Source organism: Pristis pectinata, chromosome 7, assembly GCF_009764475.1.
Source record: "Pristis pectinata isolate sPriPec2 chromosome 7, sPriPec2.1.pri, whole genome shotgun sequence".
NCBI lineage: Eukaryota > Metazoa > Chordata > Chondrichthyes > Rhinopristiformes > Pristidae > Pristis > Pristis pectinata.
Window position 1 is genome coordinate 60928719 of NC_067411.1, and position 19505 is coordinate 60948223.

At 40.6% G+C, this 19505-nt stretch overlaps 1 protein-coding gene across 1 annotated transcript in view; it reads left to right on the forward strand.

Annotated features, from left to right (window-relative positions):
* The window catches only part of mtap (methylthioadenosine phosphorylase), a 140178-nt gene that overhangs the window by 533 nt on the left and 120140 nt on the right, over positions 1–19505 (forward strand).

Sequence of the window (19505 nt, forward strand, 5' to 3'; positions counted from 1 at the left end):
GGCAGCATCTGTGGAGGGAAATAAACAGGACTGATGAAGGGTCTCGGCCCGATACGTCGACTGTTTATTTCCCTCCATGGATGCAGCCTGACCTGCTAAGTTCCTCCAGCCTTTTGTGTGTGTTTGCCGGTGGGAAGGGACATAGTGCTGGGAAAACGTGTGTGTCACTCAGTGTTCGTAAATCCCGCCTTCTCGATTGGAGCCGCCAGTGTGTCACCTGCAGCCTCCTGATTGGATGAATGAGGCATGATCGTCAGCCACGAACCGGATCAGGTGCGGCCCGGCTGCGGGCCAACCTTCAACAAGGCTTAGGAAGCCTGACACCACACAGGAATAAAGCAGAGCGATGTTTGGGATGCTGTCTAGCAAGCTAGCGATTCTTCTCTCAAATTTGGCGCAGTGTGGACCGTTTCTTAGGTGCACTGTGGTTGCGTGCAGTGTTCTTTGTAAAGGATTGAGGGTAAATAGAAATCAATGGGTGTCATCTGTTAGCTATTATAGAGACGTGGTTGCAAGGTGACCGTGGCTGGGAAATTAATATTAAGGGTTATCTGACGTTTTAGTTGGAATGGTAGAATGAAAAGGGAACTGGGGCAGTACTCTTTAATTAAGATTGAGATCATTACAGTGGTGATGAATAGTACTGGTCCAGGAGCTCAAGATGTACAATCAATTTGTATAGAAATATAACATTGTATGGGTCAAAAGTCATTGGTGGGAGTTTTCCTGCGACACATTCTTGTCATTCATGTGGCTTTAAATTCATCTTACTGGTTTTGTGTTTTCTGCTGATATTCCCTGTAGCTTTTTCAAAAGCTTCTGCCAGCTGTCTGTTTAGTTACCCTACAAATCTGTCTTGAGTTACTACCTCCTCCTGCCCTACGGTCAAAGTAAGTAGTAACAAATGTACTAGTGTTCCTTGTGGGTCTGCCTGTCATTAGCTCATGGGAGGAATATCCTGATGTGTGGGCGGTTCTTCCCTGATATTCATTAACACTAATAATAAGATCTCATTCCTCCTTTTCTTCTGTTCATCTAATCCTTTTCTAGATCTTACTTTTATCATTCTATTCATACATTTGACATTTCCTGACTCCTGTGGATTATGACTGGCTTGCCACTTCAAAATGCAACAATTTTAAGGTTGCTTGCATAACCTGTGCTATAAAATTACTTCTCTAATTTAATTCCACAATCCTTGGTGGTCCCCATCTAGAAAAGACTTTGATCACTAAAATCTTGGCAGTGGTTAGGGCAGTAGCTGCATTTTGTTGGAAAGGCTTGACCCATTTTGTGAATTTATCTACCAAAACTAGATTGTATTTATTCCCTCTACTGGAAATTGGTAGATGTTCAATAGACTCTATCTATATGCACTGCCAAGGCCCTTCTGATCTTTGGGTGTGCCCTGGAGGTGCTTTCATCTTCTGTAAATTTGGATTATGAGCCACACAGATTATACAATTGCAACAAAAATTGGTAAATTGGTTTATTATTGTCACTTGTACCAAGGTACAGTGAAAAACTTGTATTGCGTAGTGTTCATACAGATCAATTCATTAAACAATGCATTGAGGTAGTACAAGGTAAAACAATAACAGAATGCAGAATAAAATGTTACAGTTACTGAGAAAGTGCAGTGCAGGTCGAGGGTAAGATGCAAGGTCATAATGAGGTAAGGAGTGAGGTCAAGAGTCCATCTTATTGTACTAGGGAACCATTAAGTAGTTTTATGACAGCGGGATAGAAACTGTCCTTGAGCCTGGTGGTACATGCTTTCAGGTTTTTCTATCTTCTGCCCAATAGAATAGGGGAGAAGAGAAAATGTCCAGGGTTGGTGGGGTTTTTGATAATGTTGGCTGCTTTACTGAGGCAGTAAGAAGTATAGACAGAGTCCATGGATGGGAGGCTGGTTCCTGTGATGTGCTGAGCTGTGTCCACAACTCTCTGCAGTTTCTTGTGGTCACGGGCAGAGCTATTGCCATACCAAGCTGGTTCGCATCCAGATAGGATGCTTTCTATGTTGCATCAATAAAAGTTGGTGAAGGTTGATTGGGACATGCCAAATTTCTTTAGCCTTTTGAGGAAGTAGAGGTGCTGTGGTGTCTATGTGGTTGGACCAGGATGGTGTTCACTCCTGGAACTTGAAGCTTTCAACCCTCTCGACCTGAGCACTGCCCCCCTTCCTGGAGTCAATGAACAGCTCTTTTGTTTTGCTGACATTGAGAGTCATAACACCATGTTACTAAGCTCTCTATCTCCTTCCTGTACTCTGACTCATCATTATTTGAGATAGGGCCCACTACGGTGATGTCATCTGCAAACTTGTAGATGGAGTTGGAGCAGAATTTGGCCACTGCAATTCCATCATATTCAATCTTTTCCCTGTTTTCTCTGCATGAGAATGTCCTGCTTCTGGTCTTCCATACAGCAGTTGAAGGAAGTTATGGGCTACGGATACCACCCATTATCATCCTTAAATAAAATCCTCTCTTATTTACACTTCAGGTCTTCCACAGGGTCCCTCAATGGTTTCTTCCTTTTCCGGTCTAACATTTCCTGAATCACTGGGTCTGTTTTCTGCACCTCTACGAGATCGTTTACTACCACTGGCTCAATTTCTGCCATTGTTGATATGTCTCCCATACATTCCATTGGATGCCAAGGCACCCCTGTCACAGCACCATTTTCACTAATTTGTCCACTGTCCTATTACGTTCTGGTCTTGGCTCTGTTTTAGAATGAGCTTTCACGTTCTGCGTGAAATAATTATGTTTCCGTGCATTACAGCTGACCACTTGTCTTTAATATCGGACCACTCAAAATAGTTTTTCCATCTGCTGATTTAAATCTGTGCTTTTTTTCCCAAATATCCAGAACTTGTGGCAATGAATTATAGACAAACATGGAATCTGAACAGATAGTGTATGGAGGTGGGAACTCGGTTGTGTGAGTCACTGTGTATGTGGAGCAGCCAGTTCTACCTGTTGTGCACTTGGATGAACTGGTAATTTCAGTGATATTGTTACTTCATTATTTAGATCCCAAATTCCCCATCCTGCCTGCCTCACTTCCCTTTCCACATAACTGGATCCATCTACAATGATATCCCTACCCTGTGAGTGAATCCCCCTGTTGTTTTGCACATCCCTACTACTATACATTGATGTGGTTTTCCTAAGTACTTCATACTTGCTGCCAGAGTTGGGTCGTTCAATTATTCTACCTTCATATCACATGAGCCCAGTAACATTTACTAATGGTGAGGTTGGACACTGCCCCTTTAATCCTCCTGAGAATGTGTATAAGGTATAATGAAAGGTTAGGAGAGTAAAAGATTGTGAGACCTGAAACGTGAATTAAAGGGTACATCACTATGACTGTAATAGACTGCTTGAAATAGCTGTGCTTCGCTTTGCAGTGCCTTGCTTCAGAGATTTTGCTTGCTTCAGCTAGTTTTCTTCAGCCTTGAGGTACGATAATACAGTACAATCAGTTCTTGTCTCAGCAAGCCTGCACAATTGACTCTTGCTCCACTAAACTGACCCTGAGCCCACCATGAGAAACTTTATGTATACAAAGATAATTGGTGGAACAAGATGGTCTGAAAAGATTAAGGAACTTTAGCTTTAGTAGAAATAGTAACTTTTTTAAGTAAATTCCTTTGTAACCAATCACGATGTAGGAAATAAGTGCCATGCTGCCTGATTAATGCATGATCATTCCTTGTATGGTAATTGTTTGCACCTCTGAAAAAGTATAAGAATGTATGTAGATCAATATATCTCAGAGACCACCCGGTCCGGGACATAGGTGCCTGGCTTGGTGCTCTCTCCTCGGATAAAGTAATAAAGAGATTGAACGAGAACAGTGGTCTTTTGAGTCTTCTCTTCGACCGAATTCGACACTCCCATCTACCAATAATTTTGTAGGGAAGTGTTTGGTTCTCAAGGTTACTGTACCAGTTCCTGCATACATCACAAAATGTTTCACTGCCCAATAAATAGTTAACAGATGTCATTCACACGATGAGTATGTAATTTCTATTGGAGATAAAGTCCGAGTGCCATGTGCTACTGGTGTGAGTGCCTATGGGCTAATTGTTGAGATGCTGCACTTACTCCAGCTGCTGTGGCTCACATTTTCTCCAGAAATCCTGTGTATGGACTACTGTTCCCAGAGCTGGAGCTGTCTGCAGCTTTTCCTGAGGTATTTGGAAAGCTTTCTTACATTCCTCTGTTTACTCCCATTCAGCTGACTTTCATTTTAATGCATTCAAAGTTCTAACTGTACCTGCATAACCCTCTATAAACTCCTGCATTTCACAGGAATGATATTACAGCTAAAACATCCTTGGGTATTGATAGATCTTGTACTGCTTTCCTTATCTATGCTCCACGCTCCTGGTCTTAATGGGAACCCTAAAAGTTATACTTCTCTGTGCCCTATCTGAACCTGTTTTAGGGTTTATCTTTAGCCCACATATTGCTAGGAGCTGCAACAATTCTTGTAGCAACACACTCTATACTGTATTCCTCAGCTGTCTTTAAGTAGTCATTCCACTGAATCAGTCTCTCTCTGCCACACAACTCTTCTAAAAACTTAGCAATTTGCACATGGAATATAGATGCACTATTGTGAAACCCCTGTGGCATTTATGTCTGGGTGTACTGCTATTCCTTAAAAGTAAAGGCAAATGTATACTGATCTTTCTTTTCTCACTGGAATAGACCAAAACCCATTAGAGAATATCCATCACTTTGTATACAGTTTGGGATGTTGCTGATTAAATCGACTACAGCAGCAACAGTTGGAGCACATGTTGGAATGTTTCTGTGTAACACTTTTTAATTGTCATTCTCCATAACCCATCCAGTTTCCTAACTTACCAAATCAATGAGTTTATGTGTGTTGCCAGAGGTCACTGTCTGTAAGGAGTTTGTACATTCTCCCCGTGGGTTTCCTCCAGGTGCTCCAGTTTCCTCCCACATTCTAAAGACGTACGGGTTAGGAAGTTGTGGACATGCTATGTTGGTGCTGGAAGCATGGCGACACTTGTGGGCTGCCCCAGCACACTTTACACAAAAGATGCATTTCACTGTGTGTTTCGATGTACATGTGATTAATAAGATATCTTGATCCACAGGGGACTTTACTGCCACCTCTGAATCTCCTTCCACTGCTTCAGGGAAACTATATTGTCTGTGTGCAGTATTCATAGGCTCTCTCAGCACTGTCACCTCCTTCCCCAGTATTCTGCTGCAATTGTTTATGTTGGGCAAATGCCCCCCCTTCTGCTGCAAAATGGCGCCACTACACTCTGGGCATCTTTTCACTGATACCTCCCAGTCAGATGCTCCTTTTCCTGAAACTAGGCATACCTTTCATTCCCTATCCAGCAGAACACACTGCCTTTCACTGCCTTACAGAAGCAATAATTTACTAAATCTATCACAAAGCCATTTGCTTCTATACTGTTTGACCCTAGTACTCCTCTGTCCTCACCTCAATTAGTTAATATGCATATCCTTTCTGTCTCGATTGGCCACATTTAAAGAGAAGAGGTTTTGATACCATACCAGCCAGTGTATTTCCCATAAATCTTTTCAAAATATGTTGCTGGATGAATTAGATCTCTGTGGCTTCCTGGTACTATCACTTGTGACATCCCTGTATTTAAAAGATATTCCCCTTTTTCTCCTACAATCAAATTCGTGGTTAGTCCTCTGTGGCTGACGTACCTGAATAGGCACAGGTAGGTTAGCTGGCTGCTACGGCCCCATCATTGCTCAGGGGGTGCGGTGTGTCTCAGCCTAGGTTCCCTGGCTAGAGTTGCATTCACCTTCAACCTGATTAAACACCTTCTCTAAAACTTGGAGTAGTCATTTAGTTGGATCATGAGACGTACCACCCTCGGGGTTCTTTCTTCATCTATTTTCTTGTGCATAGCAATCCTTAGAGGGCCAGCAGCTTTAATTTCCTGGATGTTAACATATTGGATGACCCGCCCTGGGCCCAGCACAAGGAAGGCACGCCAGTGTCTTTATTTTCTTAGAAGATTAAGGAGGTTCAGCATATCACTGACCACTCTAACAAACTTCTACAGATGTATTGTTGAAAGTATCCTGACTGGTTGCATCGTGGTCTGGTGTGGCAATTTGAATATGCAGGAACGTAAGAAGCTGCAGAGAGCAGTGGATTCAGCCCAATACATTACAGGCACACCCTTCCTCACCATTGAAAGTATCTACATGTGGCGCTGCCTCAAGAAGGCAACATCTACCATCAAAGAACCTCACCATCTGGGCTATGCCATCTTGCAGCTACCATTGGGCAGGATGTACAGAAGCCTGAAATCCCACTCCACCAGGTTCAGGAACAGCTGTGTGCCTTCAACCATTTGGTTTTTGAATCAGCCTGCACAACCTCAATCACTACCTCAGTATAGCAAAATTATGACCATTTTAGACTATAATTTAGGCTGCCGGAAACGGTGGTGGAGGCTGATACGATAGGGTCTTTCAAGAGACTGTTAGATAGGTATATGGAGCTGAGTAAAATAGAGGGCTATGGGTAAGCCTAGTAATTTCTAGGGTAGGGACATGTTCAGCACAGCTTCGTGGGCTGAAGGGCCTGAATTGTGCTGTAATTGTTCTATGTTCTGTAATGGACTTTGTTTTATCGTGTTTCTAGTTGTGTTCTTTCTTGTATAATTTATGTTTAATTTGTTTTTCTTGTGAATGTTGTGTCTCTGATGCTATGTGCCTGTGATGCTGCTGCAAGTAAGTTTTTCACTGCACCTGTACATATATATAATTTTGCATCTGACAATCAACTCGACTTTAACCTTATACCACAAGATATAGGAACAGAATTAGGCCATTTGGCCCATTGAATGTCTTCTGCCATTCAATCATGGCTGAGCCAGCCACAGTTATAACATACTCTGTTATCCTTATGTTGGTTACATGAGCCTGACTTTCTTTTTGCTGACTCTTCTGCCTGCCTCCTTCAAACTGCCATGGTCTGCTCTGGTCCTGTTTGGTTCCTGAATCCAGAGTTTCCTGGGGTTTCAATTCCTGTACCTTTCCTATCTTTACCCCCTTCTGTCCTGCTTTTATCCTGCTTCTCCTCTCACAGCAAAATCAACTTCTGTAACACTCGAGCCTCTGCCATGCCTGGATCTCCCAGATCAAATCCTGACATAGCTGTGTTAGTAACAGGTTGTGTGTGGGCAAGAAGGGCTCCTAACCATCAACGGAGATTGCTTCCAGTCAATTGATAATGGCTTGATGTTCCTCTCTGTACTTCATTGTAAATAAGGTGTAATCTATGAGCAAATACTACTGGGTGTTGCTCCTTCAGTTTGTACCATGATTTTAAAAGGAATCAGCTTTACCCACAAGCTTGCCTAACACACTGCTTAGTATCATCCCAAGTTATCTCAGGCACATCAAATATCTTGGGGCACATCAAATATCTTGGGGTAATCCAACCAACACAGCCCCATCTAAAATAAAAGGCATCCACTTCTCAGCCTCATCGAAACCCTACATTGCTGCGATTGTTTATAAATGCACATGACCCTAGGCACCTCCCCCCTGTGTGAGTGTTCCCAGATCCCTAGCAGTTTCCCATAATTGGGGGAGTAGAAGTTTCATCATACATTGACATACTGGGTCTTCCCCAGCTACGAGAATTCTTTTTGTGTGCCTAACCTGACACATTAACCCTTGCTCTGTGCTACTGTTTATCTTTTCCCCTTCCACAGCTATCTCCTCCAGCCTTTTCCACCATCAGTCTAATACATTCCCTTCCTCTACAGCTGCTATCATAGCACACACACATCACATCTTTCTGTCTCTGTATCTTACTCTCCCTTGTGCACTGAATGATCAGCAGCTCCTCCAGTTTCTTTCTCCTGTTCTTGCAGCACCTAGAAGGCTGCCTTTAAATCACTGCACTTCTTAAATATTTGATTACTTTCCACCCTTTCTTCATCCGGTGCCTCATTTAAGTTTGTACACTGATGTTGTAATTCAACTACTGTGCTTTTAAGTAACTATACTTTGTCTCCACTCTCTTTCTCTCTTTTCTCCTGCTTAACCTGCATATTTTCTTCCATTAATCTTGCTATTACTGTATTCTTCTCCTTATGTTCCTGCTCTGAGTGTTGTGTTTTCTGCCACACATATTTTCTCCATTTTTGATTTTTCTTCTGGTCACAGAAGTCTCTTCCCATCTCACAACCTCTTTGATAAGATTAGTTGCAGCTGCAATAGTACGTACCCATTCCTTCAACAGTAATTTCTCACTCAAGTACTGCTCCTCTCTATTTTCCATATCAGCGTCTCTCAACGCATACCAAATCTGTAAGTAGATCTTCCCATGTCTATTTTTTTTGAGTTTGGTCTGAACTTGTCAAGGTGGAGAAAGTTAGATGAGGCTCACAGACCAACATAACTTGCCACTCTTTTAAATAGTTTATTAAAACCTGACCAAACACAAAATAATATAAATGCAAACACTACAAATTATGTTGTATAGGATGTTACAGGAAATTACCAAAGCTATGATATAAAATGTTGCAAACTACTGCACCCAAATTAGATCTTTGTATGTTGTACCTTGTTTTAAATTTAAGTGCAGCTGCTGCCCTCTCATTCCCTACATGTGGTTAACTTGTTTGCAGTTGCCTTGCAAGCTACCCTTTTCACTCCAAACATTACTTATTCTTTAACTTTTGATTACTTTAAAAGGAACTCATTGAATCTGACCACTTGGGTTATTCTGCCTTTGACTCCTTGCAAGGTGTCCCTTACAACCCTTTAAGCCTTAATGGCAGCTGCTTCACTCTCTCTGAGCACTCTTCACTTATAATCCAAAAATCACACTCATAATTTGATTTACACAGCCTTCCCTTTTGATTGTAACACCTCAATCCTGTTTGTCCTGTATAAGAATGTTTGATATCCAACCATTAATACAACAAAGTTTCATTGATGGAGAACGGTTTTATGAGTTTATCAATAGTCTTAACACTTGTTAATGAATGCTTTCACTATTATTCATACCTATAAATGCCCACTGAGGACAGAGCTGGATACACTGGAGTCATCTTGTACTTACATGACTTTGGTGACAGTGTCACATTAGCACACGTCCAGAGGATGTTTGTCTTTTAAATAAACACATACTTCAGGATTTCCTTTCCAACTTACAGATTGCTTGAAAGGTTCAGCTTTAGCCCCACAGCATTTGGAATAAGAATTTCAGTCAACATTTCGGTCAGTTTTTGGTTCACTATGAGTTATGCATTCTTGCTGCAGGCATTGATTATAGAAAATGCACACAAAATGCTGGAGGAACTCAGTGGGTCAGGCAGCATCTATGGAGGGAAAATGGGCAGTTGATGTTTCGGATCGAGATCCTTCATCAGGACTGGAAGGCAGGAGAGGAGGTAGCCAGTATACAATATTTTGTGTCTCCATTGATTATAGAAGATAATGTTAAGGCCAAGGTTTGACCAGCCATGATCTATTAGAATGGTGGAGCTCACTCCCACTTTTCTTTCTTATGGCGTTTATGTTCAGCACTTCCCAAGCCTGGCAAAACAAGGAGAGTAGGTACATGGTGATCCCACCAGTTGTAAATGTCACTCCTGTACTACTATCCTTTCATTATGGCTGAATCAGAATTCTGAAACTCCCTACACAGAGCATTGAAGCTTCAACATGAAGACTTCAGATCCAGGAAATTATAGGTAGATGAGCCTTACATCAGTGGTAGGGTAGCTATTGGAGAGGATTCTTGCATTTGGAAAAGCAGGGGCTTGCGAGGGATAGTCAGCATGGCTTTGTGCGGGGAAGGTTATATTATATGAACTTGATTGAGTTTTTGAGGAGGCGGTGAAGAACATTAATGAGGGTAGGGCAGTGGATGTTGTCCACATGGACTTTAGTATGGCGTTTGACAAGGTCACTCATGGTAGGCTGATCCAGAAGATTAAGACACATGGGATCCATGGTGACTTGGTAGATTAGATTCAAAATTGGCTTGGCCATGGAAGACAGAGGGTATTGGAGAGGGGTGCTCCTCTGACTGGAGGTCTGTGACCAGAGATGTTGCACAGGGATCAGTGCTGGGACCTCTTGTTTCTTATACAATATATATAAATTACTTGGATGAAAATGTAGATGGGCTGATTAGTAAATTTGTAGACAACACAAAAACTGGTGGAGTTGTGGATTGTGAGGAAGGTTGTCAAAGCACATAGCAGGATATAGATCATTTGAATATATGGGTGGAGAAATGGCAAATGGAACTTAATCCAGGTAAGTGTGAGGTGTTTCACTTTGGGGGGTCAAATGTACGGGGAAAGTGTACAGTAAATGGCAGGACCTTTAGGGGTACTGATGTACAGAGGAATCTTGGGGTGCAAGTCCATTGGTCCCTGAAAGTGACAACACAAGTAGATATGGTGGTAAAGAAGGCGAATACCATGCTTGCCTTCATCAGTTGGGGCACTTAGTATAGAAGTTGGGAAGTCATGCTGTAGCTGTGTAAAACTTTGATTAGGCCATATCTGGAGTATTGTGTGCATTTCTGGTCACTGCATTACAGGAAGGATGTAAAGGCTTTGAAGAGGGTGCAAGAAGTTCACTAGGATGCTGCTTGTACTAAAGAGTACCAGCTTTAAGGAGAAGTTGGACAAACTTGGATTGTTTACCCTGGAGTGTTGGAGGCTGAGGGGTGACCTGATAGATGTTTATAAAATTGTGAGAGGTGTAGGTAGGGTATTTAGTTGGAGTCTTCTTCCTGGAGTGGAAATGTCAAATACTAGAGGGCATAGCTTTAAGGTGAGAGGGGGAAAGTTTAAAGGAGATGTTCAAGGCAAGTTTTTTTAGACTGAAAGTGGTAGGTACCTGGAATGTGTTTCTGGGAGTGCAGAGGCTGGTGGAAGCAGATATAATAGCATTGTTTAAGAGGTATTTAAACAGGCACATGAATAGGCAGGGAATAGAGGAATCTGGATCATGAGCAGGTAGATGGGATTAGTTTAATTTGGCATCATGATCGGCACAGGCATGGTGGACTGAAGGGCCTGTCCCTATGCTGTACTGTTCCATGTTATAACTGCTTGCCACTTTCTGTTACTAGCAATTGGGAATCAACGTTAAACAATGGTCTTTTCTGTGAGGCTCACATCTGTGCAAATAACAAAAAAAGCTTTGACATTAAGTAACATAGTGAGATGACAAGGAAAAAAAGCTGCAAATGCTGAAAATCTTGAAATAAAAACAGCATATGCTGGAAATACTCAGCAGATCAGGCAGTATCTATGGAGAAATGGAAAGGTCTTTTCCTTCATAGATGTTGAGTTTCTCTAGTATTTTCTATTTTCATTAAGGACATGACAAATATCCTTAATGAAAATAATTCAGTCATAGACAGTGGTATTAAGAGACATCTTGCAGAAGGCACAGGTTTATTTGGGAAGGATTGGGATGTTGGACCTTGGCTGCTGATGGCTCAGCCGACAATGGTAGAGCAATGAAAATGGGGTTTGTTGGGCTACCGAGGAAAATCAGAGAGGCTGACACAGATTACATAGTGTTGAATGAGTTTATTTCTGGAAAAATTTATTGTTTACCCTGGACACTCGAGCATATGAAGTCCATTTAGGTCTGAAACCCATTTATGAATGTGGCCTTTTGCATTGGACAAATGTAAACTTTCTGAAGAGTATTTGTATCATCCTAGTATTCATCCTTTGAATATTAGTCATAACACCATAGTCTGTCTGAAACCATAGCCCTGAAGACCCACACCTACTTCCCCACTGCCACCAGGTTCTTGAACTGACCTGAAAGATCCAAATTCTACCTCTGGTTATATTTCTCTCAACTTGCACTAATGTCATTATGTTATTTTGTTTATTGTGTTGTTTTATTTGTGTATAATTTATGTTAAATTTATGTAATTTATTTTTGTCATGTACTGTGCTGCTGCTGCAAAAAGCTAACTTTCATGGCATTTATAACTTGAGTATGTATGCCCATGATAGTAAACTTGAACTTGAAACTGAGTTATTAGATGTGGTACACTCTTGGCAGTCTGTTTTTTCAGAGATGGGAAATATAATTTCTGTTTATGCAACCAGCCATTAACTGCTGCTAGAATGTGCATTTTCTTACTTAAAAAAAACAAGGAACTTACAAGAACTATAAGTTCTCCTGGATGAAACTGTAATGGATCCATGGGGTCCTCTTCCAATGTTTTTTTCTGGCTGTTTTGACAAGGTGCTTACAGTTTAAAAAAATTATTATTTGGGATCTGGCCATTGATGGCAAAGCTGAAGACTGGACTGGCATCTGCAATGGTGGATATCTCAGGAAGAAGTCAAGATGGATTATGCACTCTGCTCTTCTGACTAAACATGACTATGAATGCCCAGCATGTAACGCTTGCATGCTGGGCCTCAGTGTGTCAAGAATGGGAATATTCTTGAAGCCTCTTACTCATGTTAACTGATTATACCCCATCACTTATGACTAGATGTGAGAGAACTGCAGAGCTTGAGATTGCTTAGTTATAAATTATGTCTGTATAATATGTATAATATATAAATTATAACTGATTTTTAGCACATCTGTAATCTCATGCTACACTGTTTAAAATTGTACAGATTTGCATCTCTGACCTAAATAATGTAGTTCTACTCAATTTCAGCATTAACTACGTCTCCTTTTTGACTGTACTCTAAGACTAAATACTGCATTTGTCTTTTTGTGCAGTTATTTGGTTGATTGTCACCTTTTAATGATCTGTGTGTATTCCTCTGTTCCAGTTATGTTCTTTCCCTATTTTTAAAAAAATGTCACACTTACCTCCTATTTGCCATCCACCCTCCCTTTCTGCTTCCCGACTGCATTATTCTGTAATCCTTGTTACAATATGCTATGTATGTCATTTAGTATATTTTAATATTGGTTCCCTCCAGTCTTTCTCAACTCTTGGTCTTTCATATATGAAGTTAATAGTACTGGCCCCAGCAAAGACCAGGTTAATCCAAACAACTTTTTTGTTTACCTTACTCCTGTCCTGTTCTTGGAAAACCCATCTTATTGTTGTGGCAACATTTGCCTTGAATCTGCAGTCTTTTTATATGTGTCTTGAATATCTGGTACACAGTGTTATTCAACTGGCATACATTTCTGGCTTATGCACAAATATAATCGCTTGGAGACGCTGCTGACAGTCAAAGGTCACCGTTTTACATGAAGCAGCTGTTGCAGAGGCAAAAGGAAGATTATTAATATTAAGTATTTTATACATCTGTTCACTAGGTGGCAGCATTATTGCTTTAATGTATTGTAAGGGTGTGTGAAGTGGTTGATTTTAATAGATGCATTTAAGGAAGTGTCGGGTACGTGAAGGAGGAGGCAATTGAAATAATATGCTAATTGTGTTAGAAGGTGAGATATGATTGCAAATACTGGTTTGTAGACTGAAGCTAAATGGCCTGCTTCTGTGCTGTGGACTCAGTTCCATATAAACTGGATAGCAAAACATCATTATTTTATGCACTAAGTGATGCCCTTCAGTTGATCAGACATCAGTTGATGTCTGGTGTAAAAGAGACGTCTTACCTCAAGTAAGGCTGATTCAATAGGGGATGGCAACTTGGCTTGCAGGTACTATTGAATTCCTATGCAGCTGGTTCATAATCAAAAGAGTCATTGACCCTCTTTGGGGTGACTGCTTAAACTGTATCTACATGTGCTAAGGAAAATTATAGGCCAGTGTAATTCTGTGTAACTGTCTTATTTACTTTTGTTTTCCTACTTCCCTAATGGTTGTGTGTATGTGTGTTTGTTTTTGCTTATCTTTCTATTTAATAAGCAGGAATTTTCTCTCTTATTTCAGCTCTGGGGTTTAAGGAAATCACAACCTGTTTAACACATGGGGGTGGATGTAGGTATATAACACAAAGCAAGGCAGCAAATGATGTCTAAAGTGTATAACAATGTGTCTTTAAATTGGAGACAGAAGTCTAATCAAATAATAGTCCAAAAGCCAATTGTGTGTTTGCAATTTTTACCTGTAGAAGAGGTTAAACAGGTTGTATTATGTGTGGAGGAGTCAAGGTAGATGGGTGTGTCTTTCAAGAATTTAAAGCAGTTTTGTAACTAGCATATCAAAACCAGTGCATTTATTGGTTAGTTCTTGAAAGATACTTGGAGAAGGATCAAGAGAAGAGGAGAAGAAAGTAAATCTTTCTGTAAAATAGCAGTTGTGTGCAATTCTGGTCACCCCATTACAGGAAGGATGTGGAGACTTTGGAAAGGGTGCAGAAGTTTACCAGGATGCTACCTGGATTAGAGGGCATCAGCTATAAGGAGAGGTTGGACAAATTTGGGTTGTTTGCTCTGGAGTGATGGAGGCTGAGGGGAAACCTGATAGAAGTTTATAAAATTATGAGAGGCACAGATAGGGTGGACAGTCAGAATCTTTTTCCCAGGATAGAAATGTCAAATTCTGGAGAACATGCATTATGGTGAGGGGGGAAAGTTTAAACGAGATGTGCGGGCGAGTTTTTTTTTACAGAGTATGGTAGGTACCTGGAATGAGCTGCCGGGGTATTGCTGGAAGCAGACATGACAGTGATGTTTAAGAGGCTTTAGATAGACACATGCATATGCAGGGAATGGAGGGATATGGATCATATACAGGCAGAAAAGATTTAGTTTAATTTGGTATTGTATTTGGTGCAGACACCGTGGGCTGAAGGGCCTGTTACTGTGCTGTACTGTTCTATGTTCCAAGTTATTTCTTAAGAGTGTAAGAAAAGGAAATTTGTAGAGTTAGTACTGCTGAAACTGATCGAATCAGTTGACATCATCTACTCTGCTTGTTCTGTGTGTGATGGAGCATTGCCAGGGTTTGTTGGGAGGTCCTCCAAAACAAAAACTGTGAAAAAAACATATGGCACTCAGGAAGGAGTTTCCACCGGGAGCGGAGGAGATAGTTTTAAGACAATATACCAGATGTCCAGTAACATGCAGATCAAGGGGATAAATTTAATTTCAAATAACTGGGTTAGAACCAATTTAATGATACATTATCTTTTAGAAAAATTATGGGAAAACTACCTTGTTTCATTTAGATTGAATGTTAATGGATTGTTGTGATCTGGAATGCACAGTTTGAAATGCTATAGTACTTTTAACTTAGAAAAGCGATCTGGATGAAGACTTGAAAAATGCAAGTACTGTATATGAGGGAATGATGAATGGACATGGACAGCTCTTTGACAGAGCTAGCAGGAAGATGAGAGGCAAAATGGGCTCCTTCTGTGCAGTCGGTTTCTATGTTGCAGAGTAAGTCAGGTGGAGTTTCCTATGTGAAAAGTGCTGGTGAATATGACTCAAGCAGCATTAAATCAAAGGTTTCAACATGTCTTTGATGTACTTTCAGTTTTTCTGTGAATCTAAAGCTGGTGTTATCCCATTTTTCACATATTTTGTAAGCTTTTGGATTGCCCGTAAGCATAAATTATATATCAAATACTTAGTAAAAATTTGAAAGGAGACAGTGCCATTCATTCTTCCTATGTCATATTTGTCTTCATACTTTGAGAAGTGGAATGATTAGAGATGAGGGCACACAGGTGCTGGACCCTCTGAAGAGGAGTTTAGGCTTTGGTGATGTTACCATGCAGTTTGTGGGTGCCACTAAGGAATTAGCCTGGAGGTTGAGACTTTCCATGACTCTGTTTAATGATAATATTGAATCATAGAATTGTTACGGTACTGAAGAAGACCAATCAGTCCACTAGGTCTGTTCCAGCTCCCTACAGAAGAACCAATCAGCTACTTTGCCATCCTTAAGGCTCTTAAGGGCTCTTTGAGGAGACAATGAGCTAGATGGACTATTCCCTTTACATTTACTAAAATGAGTATTTGGACTCGTGGAAGGCATACAGTGAGGTGCCACATAAAAGATTACTACACAAAGCAACAATTGGATTAAAAGGATCATTTTCAAGTTGGCAAGCTGTAACCGTGGGATTTCAACTGTTCACAATCTCTAATAATGACTTAAAGGGACTAAGTGTGTTTTAGCCAAATTTGCTGATGATTCAAATATTGATGGGTAAGCAAATTTTGAAGAGGACACCAATTATCAGCAAAGGCGTGGAGATGGGTTAAGTAAATAGGCAAAAAAGTTGGCAGATGGGGTGTAATGTGAGAAAATAGGTTTTCTACTTAGTAGGATGAGTAGAAAAGGGCAGGCACGGTAGCATAGTGGTTAGCATAATGCTTTACAGCGCCAGCGACCCGGGTTCAAATCCGGCCACTGTCTGTAAGGAGTTTGTACGTTCTCCCCGTGTCTGCATGGGTTTCCTCCGGGTGCTCTGGTTTCCTCCCACATTCCAAAAGACGTACAGTTTAGGAAGTGGTGGGCTTGCTATGTTGGCTCTGGAAGTGTGGTGACACTTGCGGGCTGCCCCCCAAATCACTACGCAAAAAGATGTATTTCACTGTGTGTTTCAATGTACATGTGACTAATAAAGAAATCTTATATTGTTTGACTGGAGAGAGACTATGAACACTACAGAGAGGGAAATCTGGGTATTTTCATATATATGCAGGTAAAGCAAGTGAATAGGAAGGCAAATGCATGTTGGCCTTATTGCAAAAGTGATGAAGTATAACAGTGTCGCTCTTTCTGTATAAGATGTTTGTGAGAACACAGCTGCAATACTGCATTTCGGTCTACTTTTTTGAGGATATACTTGCATTGGCAGTAGTTAAGAGAATGTTCCCTAGATTGTTCCCCAGGATAAAAAGATTATTTTAAGAGGAAGGGTTGAGTATATCGGACCTATGCTCATTGAAATTTAGAAGAATGAGAGGCAATCTTATTGAAACAGTAAAGATACTGGGGGGACTTGACAAGGTTTACACTGTGAGAACATTCCTCTTTTTGGGGGAATTTAAAATGAGGGTCTTAGTTTCAGAATAAGGGTTGATCAATTTAAATTGGACATGAAGTTGAATTTCTTCTTTCAGAGCATCATTAATCTTTGGAGTTTTCTACCCCAGAGAGCTTTGGAGGGTGGCTCACTGAATATAATCAAGGCAAGATAGACAGATTTTTGGGCTATTGGAAACACAAGACGGAACAGTGGAGTTGAGGCTAAGATAAGATCCGCCATATATTCAGTGTTAGTGCAGATTCAAGGAGCTGTATGCCTCAGGTTTCTTATGCCCTTCAAATGCATTAAACATATGTTGATTCAGTTAGTGTAATTCCATCCACTTTTCATAATGCGTGTTTTGCAGGGGGAAAGGGTTGGAAAATGGATAAGAATGAAGATAACGTGGTTTTGAAAGCTTGTAGCAAATATGCAGCCCCTCTGCTCATTGGTACCGCTGTTAATTAAATTGGATGTTAGTTGATTGCCCATTGACTGCTTTCAACTGAGCAAGGGATTGAGAATTTGGAAGAATCTTTCACTTTGCTTCTGCAACTTGGAATCAAAATGCAGCCAATCAGCTCCTTGGTTTATGCTATGCTATTCTTGAACAGGCCACTAAGGGGAGAACAAGAATGCCTAAGACATTTTGTTTCTCTAATCCGGGGATCCTCTGGCCTGTAACCTATATCTTCCCCAAGGTCGTATTTCCGAAATTGCCTCCTCGGAAGGCAGCATCACAATACCTTGATAAACTGTGGCCCTAGTTTGCAGTCAAATCTCGAATGAGTTTTTTACTCAGATTATTGCTTATAACAAAATGAAAAATCAATGAGAACAGAGTTCAGTTCTTCTGTAATTCATCTTGTTCTGCAATAGCATAAAATTTCCATACCCATGAGGTCAATGAAATGCTGTAGTTCAGTCAGGATATACAGCTATCTAAACTGAATGTTAAAAAAAAATTCAATGGAGTCTATCATTCATACAGGATTGGCCTTCCAGCAAACAGATTTCGTCACAACTGGCTCCATTTTCTATCGGTTTCAGTGGCGGCCATTTTCTCGATATGCTGTAAGGCTGGAGGACAAACGCCTTTCTGACCACCTGGGGGCGATAGATATGCAATTACTTAAGAACATGGTTTGTTTCTCAATTAACCAAAAGCAACACTGTTTGTCATAAATACTCCAGTTATTCAGCCGAAATAATTTTATTCTATGTATCTTTGTCGCAATGTAACTCTGCCTAAAGAACAGAGACGAAGAGAAACTTTCATTGATATGAATATAAGAAAAAATGTGTGCTGAACCAAAATGTTCTTTTAAATATGAACCACTCCCTTCCCAGTTTAGAGTGGATCCATATCAAAATTTGAAATTGCATGTCTGTAATTATAGCTCTTTTGCTATTCCTCAGATTCCATCATTCATTCAATATTCCAGTGGAAACAATTGATTTCAGCCAATATGGTAATGTTAATACTAAACCAATGGAAGCTTTTGTTACTAGTTGGAACATGTGTAAAACGCATACAGGGCTGTGATGCAACTTTGAATTTTCAGAATCATACTTGCCTTGGACTTCACAACTGCCTTGGGATTTTGCTGAGTGCAAATTGGCTGCAACATTTTAACTATGGCTGCATTTCACATTGGCTCTAGTAATTGTGGACTTGAGCTCCAAAATATGTCTGTTTTTGGCTGACTGACATTGTTATTTCCCTTTACACTTCTCCATGAGAAGATAACAGCGTTCTGATGAAAAAATGTCAGGATTTGCAGTGTTACACCCATGCATTGCCAGAGATTATCTTCACAGGCCCTTCACCTTGAAGAAGCAAATCAGTAATATATTTAGAGATGTATTTTGGGGAAAACAAAGGAATACTCGTTTTGCTCTATGAACTATTGGTATGAAAATTTGAAATAGTCAGTGGTGACATAACTGAAGGAATCTTGGCAGGGAGGAGATCCTGCTGAAGTAGTTGAGCTCTCAGTTAAAAGCTAGGAACTTGTGGATAATAATCATGTATTATTTGCCCAAGCTATATGAAAATTGGCTCAGGAGACATCAGTAGAATTAACACATGGCTAAAGGGCTGATATGGGAAAGACGGGTTACTTGTCATGGAACAGTGACAGTAACCCCGGGAAAGGAAAGAGCTGTACTGATGGGATGGATGTACCTTTACCAGAAAGGGTAAATAGGGAGGTGACAAAGGATTTAAACTAGTTAGAGGGGCAGAGGCATCAATGAGAAATATAAACAGCTTAAGATATAAGCAAAACAGGAAAGAGACTATCACCAAATATATGATATGGGAGGATATTAATGGCAAGGGAGCACAAGTGTAAAAGGCTGGTTAACCATAAAGTGAGAGAAAATCCTATTAAAATGATTTAGACTGTCTCTCCGGCGATGTCGACACTGTCTATGATGAAAGGGTGTTGGAGGAAGTCGTGCAATGAGAAGAACCAGACATAGAAAGGATTACTAAGGTATGGCTACAGAAGAATCT